This window comes from Macrobrachium rosenbergii, chromosome 52 (assembly GCF_040412425.1).
Source record: "Macrobrachium rosenbergii isolate ZJJX-2024 chromosome 52, ASM4041242v1, whole genome shotgun sequence".
NCBI classification, from domain to species: Eukaryota; Metazoa; Arthropoda; class Malacostraca; order Decapoda; family Palaemonidae; genus Macrobrachium; species Macrobrachium rosenbergii.
Window position 1 is genome coordinate 23,113,255 of NC_089792.1, and position 12,351 is coordinate 23,125,605.

Sequence of the window (12,351 nt, forward strand, 5' to 3'; positions counted from 1 at the left end):
GGAGAACGGATCCAGGTCATGGAAGGGCCTTCGTTCACAGTTAAAAATTCTCAGGGTAAACGAGCAAACCGCATTAGGGTAGTTTATGGTTTACTGGGGCAACCACGCAACAACCATATCTCTCCGCATAGGTAAGTAGTTCGACCTCAACCCAACCAAGCGACCCCATTCTAGCACAGAATTCAAACTGTTAGCATGGTGTCTTCCCATCTGTTTACATTCAATTTGCCACTGCAAATCCGGTCACTATGACTGATTTGGTTAAATTATGTGATGCTGAAAAAGAACTGTGTTTGTTTTTGATGAAAAGTGGCCTTTTAGGCGATTTTAGTGGTCTGGGTGAACAGTGTAAGGAAGGAACAGTTAGTCTTAAGAAAGATGAAAGCAGTACAAACGGAACAGCCAGTGCCTGTCGTCCAAAACAAAAGAAGAATCGACTTGCCAGAATGGTCCGACAATTCCGATTTCGAATAAGGTACGTGTGTTTTTTATATATATAATATAAGGGGGGTACAGTAGGATTCTCTTGGTTAGGATAGTAAATCATCGATAACTAGAGGTTAGGGGTCAAATTTCGTCCCCTGTAACCCGTGGGAAGTACATGCAGCACAATATTACCTCTTGCCACAACATGCGTGCTTGCCAAGAATCTTTCAAAATGTGGATAGGCGCGGCGCAGTTCCACCACCCCAAAACTGAAATCAGAAATGTGTAAAAAATAACCGCTAAAATTTTGTAATAAATATTACTTTTCGTCTCGTCCCCATCTTTGTTGTGTGTCCCTCCGCCAATTTTCTTGTCAGAGCTTACTGCCATCAAGTGGTAGGTTCTGACTAGAAAATTGGCCGAAGACAGGGTTGTCCCAGTAAACCGCAGCCGCTTCCCTCATTACTGAGTCAGAAGTAGCTCGATACCCCTGTCTGTATCACTCAAATGTCTTTGTAGCACCTCTGAAAAAAACCTCTCCTTCCTGATAAACATCCCGACAGCACAAAGCCTCTACGCATAGGAGCAAACAACCCTTGATGGTGTCTCTTGAGGTGAGATTGTTCGAAAGGGTACGAAAGGTGGAAGGATTCTGGGAGAGTTCACCAATCAATCGCAGCAAACCAGGAACCATAAATTACAATTCAGAACGGGGCTACGAGGGACGTCATAACATTCTGATGAGTCTGAAAAAGTCCTGCTTTTCCTTGACCATGTCGAAAGATGGAAAAGCACAGAAGTCCAAGTAAGAATGGTCTCGCAGAATGGTGTACGCTGCCTATGCTAGAAGGTTCCTTTAAAGTGGCAGGCAGTCATGGTTGGCCTGCCCTAAAGATAGCATAAAACTTGACAGATCAGGGGAATCAAGGTCCACTGGGGAGTAAAAGTGAGTTTCTGATGGCTCAGTTCATCTGCCAGAAATTCCTGTTGGACTAGAAAGAAAACTCCATAAATCATTCATAGTATAAAACTCTCGTCACTTGGGAGTAAGTGCTAGTGTAAAAACGTAAGGACTGTGGTCTTGTCTAGAGGAATACCGCAGTCTAGGAAAGAGTGAGGGTCAAGAAGGAATGAAGCCTTACACAAAAGGCTTTCAGCTCTATGGCATATTGTGATATTGTGAAGGTTCCGTTCTCCCAGGTACACTTCCCAGAAATTCCCAGATCCCCAAGCGGACTCCTCGACTAGAACAAGAGGTGAGAAGCAGTCTAAGACTAGTCTCGTGATGAAGGACTTCCTCTGAAAGACTAAATTTTGACAGATACCACCATAGATCTGACTGAAGATTCCAGTCTTGGGGTAGAAACAGCGGAGCCTGGCTATGATTCCTTGTCCCTGTGAGGGGCGGAGACTCGAGAGAAGGGTTATTCCAAAGCTGTCAAAGCCTAACAACTCCCGAACAGGCAGACTCTGTCTCACGAGACAGGTCTGCAATACATTTGGAGTTTGTATGCGGACAAGAAAAACGAAGAATCCTACATAACCAGGAACTTCGTACAAACAGCCCAGAGAATGGAAAACAGGACTGTTTGGTTAGTCTCTGCAACCAAGCAACTCGAAGAACATTGTGCAGACTAGCAGACAACTAAGTGGACTAGTTGTCGACCCTGCCGATACTTGACAGCCATGGAGACGTGGACATCAAAGTGGGATTGACTTCTTATGCGATGGCACCTCGTACAGACTGAAAACATGTGTGGAACTGTACTTGGCCAAAAACTAATATCTGACATGCTCACAGGAACTTAGAAGGTACACTCACGACACCAAAGCCTGGCCATGGGATAAAAACGGTCTTGAGCAAAGACAGAAGTGAAGACTTCTGCTGCAGTCAACCACAATCATTCAGAGGTGAGACCCTAGTATGGCTAGAAAGTGCCCAGCGCTCTGGAACAGGAGTCGGGAGCTCGGGATTCAGTGCCAGAAAGTTGGTGCCAGGAGCTCTGAAGTTGATCACGTGCTCAGAATGAGAGCTGATAAAGAGATGGTTTATGGCTCTTCCTTCTGCCTGGAACTCATGAAAAGTCTTTCTGCAAAAGAACGCTAAGGAGGGAAGACATCGTCATTCCAAGGCGAAGAAAAGAGGTCTGGTAGTGACTGGGTATTTCTCCCAAGAGAGAAAAAAAAAAGAGAACCAAGGCTCCTTTCTTGAGATCCCAATGAAGGAGTGAAAATCTCAAAAAACTAACTTAACTGTCCTTACCGTATAGGACAGGATTAAAGGACCAGCCTAAGTTATGTCTCTTGGCAACACTTTTAGAGACTCCTATCTTCACTTAGCCCCTACTTCTCAGGTCAGTCAAGGAAGAGCCGTATTTCAAACTCTTGACAAGAACTTCAGCCAGGAGAACTAACTCCATCTCAGGATCAGATGGAGTAAAGGAAAAAAACACTTGGCTTGCTCTCTTAAAAACTAAAGTTACACTCCCAACTCCCTGCAGAGGTGATAACTTTCTTCAACAAGCTTATTAATCCATACACCAAAGTCCCTGTCTGCAAAGGACAGTGCTTTCTTGACACTAATTGATGTCACAAAAAGGAGCAATCTGGGTCATTTGGAACTCTAGGTGAAGGTGGAGCAGGGTGAAAAGAGACAAAACTGCCTGAGAGCATGTGAATGGTACTCAAAGGAGGGAGTCCAATACTGCAGAGAGGACACCCCATGATCAAAGACTAGTGTCGGCCACTTGAAGACCGGAGCCAGGTTTTCAATTGGAAACTGCGCTCAAAAAAGAACAGTATGTTCCCAGAAGAGACAGGCGCCAAGCTAAAGAGACTGTTGTCAGCCACTGGTAGGCTGGTGCCAGACACATGAGAGCTGTTGCTGGGAGCTCTAAATGAAGAGGAGTTCCAGCGCTATACGGTGCTCGGGCACTATTGGAAGCTCAGGCGTTAAGGAATCGCTAAAAAGACTGCTTGGACACTGATGGTCCGCTTGGCGCCAATACTGGTGTTCCACAATCAGAAGTCAGGAGACAAAAGTTCACAACTGTCCCGGAGGATATAAAAAGTGTGGACTGCATTCCTACTCCCTGAGGTGCTTACAGGAGAGCAGAGAAAAGTGAAAGTCATCTAAAAAATACCTCTTCAATGGCCGAGATTCACTAGAAAAACGCAATCAGTGTTTGGTCTACACTGGAGTATCACTATAAAAAAGCACATCTCTACGGATGCCTTTCCAATGGCTGTCTGTCGACACCTGTAGACAGCAGGTTCGACTGAGAAGCAGCTATCTGGGAGGCAAAATCCTTTTGGACTCTCAAGGACTGACAGTATGCCTCCTCCCAGGTTTAGGGGAATCTGACAGGGACTGGGTTAGGAGCTGATAGGGCCACATAGCCACCTCCTCCACCACACATCCAGTAAGACGCCTTTCCAGTGGGTGTCTGTCGATACCTGGGGCCGGCAACAGGCTCGACTGAGGGGACAACTACCCCTGTGTAAACCTGTTGACCTCCCTTGGACTTCCAGTATGTCTCCTCCCAGGTTTAGGGGACATTTGTCTAGGAGAACTGATGGATGAGCAGACACCTCCTCCCTGCACAACACTTCACTATTACAAGTTTAACATCTGCTACCCTAAGCACAAGACTGGCAATGGCAAGGGAAGGAAGCAAGGGAGCCAGGCGCAGGAGCAAGTGGTGAAAAATAACAAGGGCCAGTAATAGGAGAGAAAATTAGTGTAGGGAGAGAGTTGGTGCCAGGCTGGAATTGGCGCCAGGTGAGCTAGTAGCATGGGAGCTAGGAGCTCAGGGGTTGATGAACACTGCTCAGGGGTTGATGAACACTGGGCATTCATAGCATGGTTCCCAGCTGTCGAGAACGGCTACTCTCCTCTAAAAAGTACCCTAACTAAAATTAAGCACAATTTCTCTCCCTATTACTTGCTGCCCTTACACTTCCAGTGCTCTGCAAAGAAAAGTGTAAGATGATGTTCAATTAATCCTTTACCGACAATAACTGAAATACGGAGAGTACCAATAAACAGACAGATGTCTATACCTATCAAATGCTATTTGAGCTTGCAGATATACATTTCATTATTGAAAATATTGGTCAAGTGGCGAATGCAATATTAACATTTATTATGCTACTCGGAAAAGGAAAGTTAACCGACAATTGAAGTACACAGCATACCAACATATATACATACATAACTCAATTCCTATCAAACATCACTGGAGACTTGGGATATGCATCTTTTTACCGAAAATATCGGTCCTGTGGCGAATACAAGATTATGTTTATTACGCTTATTGGAAAAGTTAAGTTAACCTTTACCGACAAAAGCTGAAGTACCCAGAATACCATTATACAGACATATCTCAAATCCTATCAAACACTGTCAAGACTTGGAGACATACAATTCATTAATGAAAATATTGGTTCAATAGTGAACGCAATACAGTATTTACGTTCTCTTACACTAATTGGTAAAGGTGGTAGTGAACGCAATTTACAATAATCAGTAAATTAACCCTTTAACGCCGAAGCCCTATTTACAAAAACGTCTCCCGTATGCCGGCGGCGTTCGGTGAGTTAGCGCCGAAAGCGGAAAAAAGTTTTTCAAAAAATCACAGCACGCTTAGTTTTTAAGATTAAGAGTTCATTTTTGGCTCATTTTTTTGTCATTGCCTGAAGTTTAGTTTGCAACCATCAGAAATGAAAAAATATCATTATCATATATAAATATTGGAATATATGACAGCAAAAAAAAAAAAAAAAAAAAACTTCGTATATAATTGTATACAAATCACGCTGTAAGCAAAAGCGGTTAAAGCTAATGAGTTAATTTTTTTAGTTGTATTGTACACTAAATTGCAATGATTTTGGTATATAAAAAATTTTAAAACGATCAAAGCAACACAGAGAAAATATTATCACAAAAAATGATGCATGAATTAAGTAATTGAGCGGACATAATAAATGTTTTTCAAAAATTCACCATAAATCAAAATATTGTGCTAGAGACTTCCCGTTTGTTGAAAAATGAAGCTAATTGATTGAATATTACTAGACTGTAAGTGTTTTAGCTTACAATTGCAGTTTTCAACCATTTCGGTCGAGTTAAAGTTGACCGAAAGTCGAATTTTTCTATTTATTGTGATTTATATGGAAATATTTCAAAACTGATAAAAGCTACAACCATGAGTTATTTTTGTTGTATTGTACATGAAATTGCGCACATTTTCATATATAAAACGTTATGTAACGACTAATATAAAGCGGTGCAAATATTACGACAACGAGACGAAAGAATTTCTGAGATGTTGGCGAGTTACAGCGCAGATGTAAGGAAAATGTTTTTTAAAAAAATTCAACATAAATCGAAATATTGTGCTAGAGACTTCCAATTTATTGCAAAATGAGGTTAAACGATTGAATATTACTAGAATGTAAGAGTTTTAGCTTACAATTGCATTTTTTGACCATTTCGGTTGAGTTAAAGTTGACTGAAGGTTGAAATTTTGGCAGTTATTGTGATTTATGTGAAAATATTTCAAAACTGATAAAAGCTACAACCATGAGCTATTATCTGTTGTATTCTACATGAAATTGCACACATTTTCATATATAAAAGTTTATGTAACGACTAATGTAAAACGATGCAAATATTACGACAACATGACAAAAGAATTTCTGAGATGTTGGCCGAGTTACGTCGCGCAGAGCGTAAGGAAAAAAATTTTTTTCAGAAATTCACCATAAATCGAAATATTGTGCTAGAGACTTCCAGTTTGTTGCAAAATGAAGGTACATGATTGAATATTACTAGAATGTAAGAGTTTTAGCTTATAATTGCGTTTTTGACCATTTGGTCGAGTTAAAGTTGACAGAAGCTTGAAATTTTGGCAGTTATCGTGATTTATATGAAAATATTTCAAAACTGATAAAAGCTACAACCATGAATTATTTTCTGTTGTATTCTACATGAAATTGCGCACATTTCCATATATAAAACTTTATGTAACGACTAATATAAAACAGTGCAAACATTACGACAACGTGACGAAAGAATTTCTGGCGCGGCGTAAGGAAAAAGTTTTTCAAAAATTCACCATAAATCGAAATATTGTGCTAGAGACTTCCAATTGAATGTAAAATGAAGGTAAATGATTGAATATTACTAGATCGTAAGAGTTTTAGCTTAAAATTGCGTTTTTACCATTTCGGTCGAGTCAAAGATGACCGAAGGTTGAAATTTTGGCAGTTATCGTGGTTTATATGAAAATATTTCCAAACTGATAAAAGCTACAACCATGGGTTGTATTTTGCTGTATTGTACATGAAATTGCGCACATTTTCATATATAAAACTTTATGTAACGGCTAATATAGAACAGTGCAAAAATTACGAAAAAATGACGAAAGAATTTAAGAAATTTTCGGCTGAGTTACCGCCCGTGCGTAAGAAAAAGTTTTTCAAAAATTCACCATAAATCGAAATATTGTGCTAGAGACTTCCAATTTGTTGCAAAATGAAGGTACATAATTGAATATTACTAGAATGTAAGAGTTTTAGCTTACAATTGCGTTTTTCGACCATTTTGGTCGAGTCAAAGTTGACGAAGGTTGAAATTTTTGTAGTCGACGTGCAGTGCGTCCACTCGGCACCAACAGACAATTTTTAGTCGACGTGTATGATACGTCCAATAGGCGTTTAAGGGGTTAAGCTACTGGTAATTAACCAATCTGATTGAAAATTATCTACTGTAGCTAAAAAGATCAACCTGAATCAGATCTTAATAATAATACAATAAAATACTGATCCTGAAAGCTGTAAGCTTGAAGGCTACCTGAAAACAGGGATAATACTTGGCTGAAATCTGGTCTCCGACCAGCAAATCTAAGAACCAAGCTGCCATCAATACTCGATGTTACTCGAACGCGGCAGAAACAGAATGAGGTTGCTTGCTAAGTAGTTCCTGGTATTCCCATTAGTGGGCATGACCAGTCACCTACACTAAACTCTGAGACGTTACCTGCGAATTTTTTAATTCAAGCTTCTGTGCCAAGGAAACTATAGCCATGTAATTATTGGGTAAGTTACTTATATAAAACAGGTACTTGTAAAATTGTACAAATTAGGTACGGACATATGAGGGCTTCACAACCAGAAGGTTGTAAACGCCACTTTTTAAAAAATGAGTAAATTGCCCTCAAAGTCTAGCATTCATTACTCTGCTTCTAAGAAAGATATTGATTTAAACTAAGTTTCATATGAAAGCCCTACTCTTTAGAAAATTTGAAAAAATTGTATGGTGCGCTTACGAGCTAGCATTCAAAATGTCCGCCTAACCCCTCACATTTGTGTATATTCTGGTCATAACCAGCACTTAAACCATAATTAAATGTGTAAAATGATAATAAAGTGTTATTATATTCGTGGTATAACAACAATAGATGTAATAATGATAATGATAATAGTAATAATAATAATAATAATAATGATATTGATGAGTAGTCAATATAGTGATGGAAAATAATAATAATAATAATAATATTAGTAATAATGATGTTGACGATGATAACCTTCCATCATCACAATGTTTAACCATTAAAATGGCTGGCCTACATTACGTGCAGGCACAAGTTTGTCGGTACACCAAGAAACATTCTTGGCCTGCATCGTGCAGTAACTTAATACTATTTTTTTCCATGACGTTTCATTCCTTGTCCTTTTTCTTCCTCTTGGCCGTTGCACGACATCACAGTGATCACTTTCAGGAAGACATAATGGTGCTAAATAAGGGATAATAATAAAAAAAAAAAAAAACAAATCACAACACTAAGGACATTCAATTTTCATCACGAAAATCACTAGACTGGGAGTGTAAATAATAGCAGAGATGTAACCTGCGCTGTGATTGGCCGACACTTACGAGCCCCTTATGCAGGAAAATGCTGATTGGCCTAGAACTGAATACCCATTTAGTGATGCGGCGCTCTCATTGGCTCGCTCTGAGCTGCTGCACATGCAACCTTCTGGTTGTAACTGAGTTCTTGTGAGGCTGTAAGCTCCGCGCGACATCACGTTCATTCATGTAGCTAAAATCGATAGTTCCTACTGTTCCAGTAGGGATTTCGACCTTAATGAAATGGCTGAATAGCATAGAAATGCCACGAATAGACAGAGGAAATGTTGCCACATCTACTGGTATGCCTAACTCCAAATCGGTGGGGGTGGCGTTTATAACCTTCTGGTTCTGAGGCCCTCATATGGGGAAGTCTAAGCTAACACTGTGTATGAAAGAATGTGTGTTTAGCCCAACGTTACTCTAGATATGTACAGATGTGGCGACTGTGCGAAGCGTGTCAGAAGGATAAATATCAGCAAGTATGTGAAAGTCCTCCTATTTTGCATCTGAGTATAAAGAGCCGTTTAAGATGGTGGTAACAGATTTTTTGTCATTGCCTTTGAGTAAGAGGGGGAATGTGGAACTGGTTGTTAGGGTAGACCACCTAATCAAGTTTACTCAAAGTACAGATAAGGAATAAAGGATGTGACTGTTTCAAATGCATTGAGTAAAGTAATGTTTCCGATGTGTGTAAATAAGCCAAGGAAATTATTGAGCGATAATGGACCTGGTTCACTGGGAGAGTGTTTGAAAGTGTGTTGAAAGATTGGGGGGTAGAGCACAAGTACTCATCGCTGTATATGCAAAGTGTGAATGGGTTAGCTGAGAGAACAATAAGCATATTAAGTGGGTTGTTACGTATGATGACTGATAGGGAAAATGAATGGGACCTGTGTCTTGCAAAAGCCTTGAGGATATAATGTGAGCATCCATATGAGTATAAGAATGTCCCCAAGTGTATTATGAACTTGACGAGATTTCCTCCAGGAAGATATAGCAGCCTTCTTCCCCTGCTTACTAGCTTTGGAAGAAGGGGAGGTAGCGACAGCACCTGATGACAAAGACAAAGACAACAGTGCTGACTTCCTTGTTTTCCAGGAAGTCTTCTTCATCAGCACAGCCAAGGTCATCACAGAAGAGAGTGAATGGAGAGGGACCTCCCCTGCAACAAAGAGAGCAACTCTTTTGGACACACCACTGATTAGACATGGGGAGATACTGAGTAAATGGGGCGATCCAGGAACCATGGAGACTGTGGCCATCAAGGTTGTGAAAGTCATGGTAAAGCGGTCACAGGTGAGACTTCACACACCTTCAAATGGTCAGGAGGGAAGAAATGCTGGGCTTTACCCAAGAAGCCTGGGGAGGGCCACAACTACCTGAGCTGCTTGTCCTCCATCACACCTGGAAAGAAAGTCAGGTTTTGGCAAGACTTCCTTTGGGCCTCAGAGAGTGTCCAGAGGAAAAATCTCCCTCACAACAAAGAGGCCCCACGGATCCACACCCCCTCGAAGTCTCTCTACTGAATTCTCATTAGGAGTCAGCAGGGAAGAAACTGGTCTCTTAGGAGTGGCAACAGTAGAGGGAAGTTTGCTAGGTGGAGAAGAGTACCAAAGAGGACCTTCAGTGTCACTGGCACCACATTACCATCCAATGACACTGGGGAGATCTCTCTTTTCTTCTTCTTGTCAAACCTCACTTACTGTTCAGACCCAGACACAGCATTCTGAACACTGACTACTCTGGGTACACTGATGCTGTCATGCCTCCTGCAGGAGGTGCACAGGGTGTGAGGATCCACCTCTATAATAGGTTTCTTCTCTCCATAGGTATGGAGAGAAGAAACCTATTACGATGGCTGTTCTTCCCTGGGTAGCCTGAAAATCTGAGTTTCCTCATAGAGGTAGAAGGCTGAAATGACAGAAAGGTCTGATTCATCATCTTTCTTTAATACACAAAACTCAACAACAATCGTGCAAAGGCAAGAAAAATACTCAAAGAGTATAAGGAAAGCTAAAAGCAAATCAGGCAGAGAGTCTACACAGATGTCCAACATGACAGCACCTGGAAGCAAATTGGAGTGCATACCAATAGTGGGTGGGGTTTCCCCCTACCTGTTGATAGTTAATGACCTTGGATGAAAGATAAATGGCTGTCCCAGCTAGCGTCGTTAAGCTACACCCTATGTAAAGAGCGATGGTTTGTTTTTGTGTGGAACAAAGTGTTTTTAGCATATCTGATATTCTGGAATGCTTATGCAAACTTTTTCCTTTTTCTGTTACTTAATAATTACCTACCATTTTCCACCAAATAAAACTTCTTGGTGTATGAAAGTTTTCTGATTGTACCCAATTTTCACAAGTTTCTTCAGTTTAACAATGTTTGCCTTGTTTGTATGAAGTTAATGGGTCTCTAAATTAATATATTCTACATTACATCAAACAATATGAATATATCCATCTGAAAATCTGATAATTCCTTCTATTAATATATTCCCCCATTCCACAAGTAAGTAAGTATATCTTAGTTTAACCAGACCACTGAGCTGGTTAACAGCTTCTCCTAGGGCTGGCCCGAAGGATTAGACTTATTTTTACGTGGCTAAGAACCTATTGGTTACCTAGCAACGGGACCTACAGCTTATTGTAGAATCTGAACCACATTATGACGAGAAATGAATTTCTATCACCAGAAATAAATTCCTCTAATTCTTCTTTGGCGGCTCGGAGAGTCGAACGCTGGGCCAACAGCGTGCCAGTCGAAAGCTCTACCACTCCTCCAAAGAGGAACTTCCCCCATTCCACAAAAATAAAACAAAAACCTTGGGGTAAAGATTCAATTACCGAGAACCTCAAGGTAAGGAATACGCTGTATGAAATGCCAATGGGAAGACAGTGGGTGGCTCCTCCGCTAGATGGGACCTGGTGCACAAGGTTAGGTTAAGATGAATGTATGTGTTCCAATTCAGTGACTTAGGCCTATGGTGTTCAAGCTCATATTGGGTGGGAGGGCCCATGCCAGGCGAGGACTTGCACTCTAGATTTAGGCTAAGGAAAGTTGGGTCTGGATGCACATGCACTTTACCCTACGACATTTATGGCGGACTAGGTCAGGTTAGGTAGAGGGGTCCAAGGGAGGCAAAGTCCCCCCACCCAGCTAAAGATTGCACCCTAGGTTAGGAAGGATGAACCAATATAACACAACTGTTCTGACTACAGTTTTATGCTTTAAACAATAGTTTGATATTAGTTATTGTTAAGGGCTTGAGGAGTTATACTACAGAATAGGCCTACTTGTTCATGTCATTCTGCCGTGCACGACATCAAGTTGGGGTTCTGCCCCAAGTCACATTAGCCAGGGTGCCACAACCAGGGGGAGGTTAGGTTATGGGCTAATGAATCAATGTTAGAGAAGGTCTTGGATCAGATCTCAAGCAGGCCGTGATGCAGGGAAACAGCATGCGTGACTCTTCTCCATTTTTACTGTGCAGGCTAATAGCCTAATTGTGATTTCAACTCTTCCATCTTTCTGACTGTGCAATGCACCTTTGTTTGCCCCACCCAGAAAACCCCAGGGTAATTCTAAGGATTGGCTCCGCGCCTGTTTTTCCCTTGGAAACTGGTTTTTTCTACACTTCTGACATTGGCGGTGCATTTGTTTATCGTCAGCCAAATGGAATGTCCCTTCGCCGTGTTTAGTACTGGCCCAGGGGGGGCGGTACCCACACGTTAACAAGTTACTGCACTTGCCAGAAGGGATATGAACCGTTCCAAACAGGCGTATATACCCGTGCTCTGTCTTGTGAAGATCGCGTATGGAAATCCCTTGTTGGATGGACTCCAGGGGTTAATTACATGCGTGCGACAAAAACTGAAGATAAATCCATAATTAGCAACCAAAAAGCTGTAGAAAATGTCAAGTTAGAAGGAAATCGCCGCCGCGGAACTACTACTTCGATCTACTAACCCTGGTTCCCCACTGGGACCCCTAAGCTAAAATGGTTGGAT

The 12,351-nt window shown here is 41.3% G+C and overlaps 1 long non-coding RNA gene across 1 annotated transcript in view; it reads right to left on the reverse strand.

Annotated features, from left to right (window-relative positions):
• The window catches only part of LOC136833752 (uncharacterized), a 36,305-nt gene that overhangs the window by 23,305 nt on the left and 649 nt on the right, over window positions 1-12,351 (reverse strand). The window lies entirely within an intron of this gene.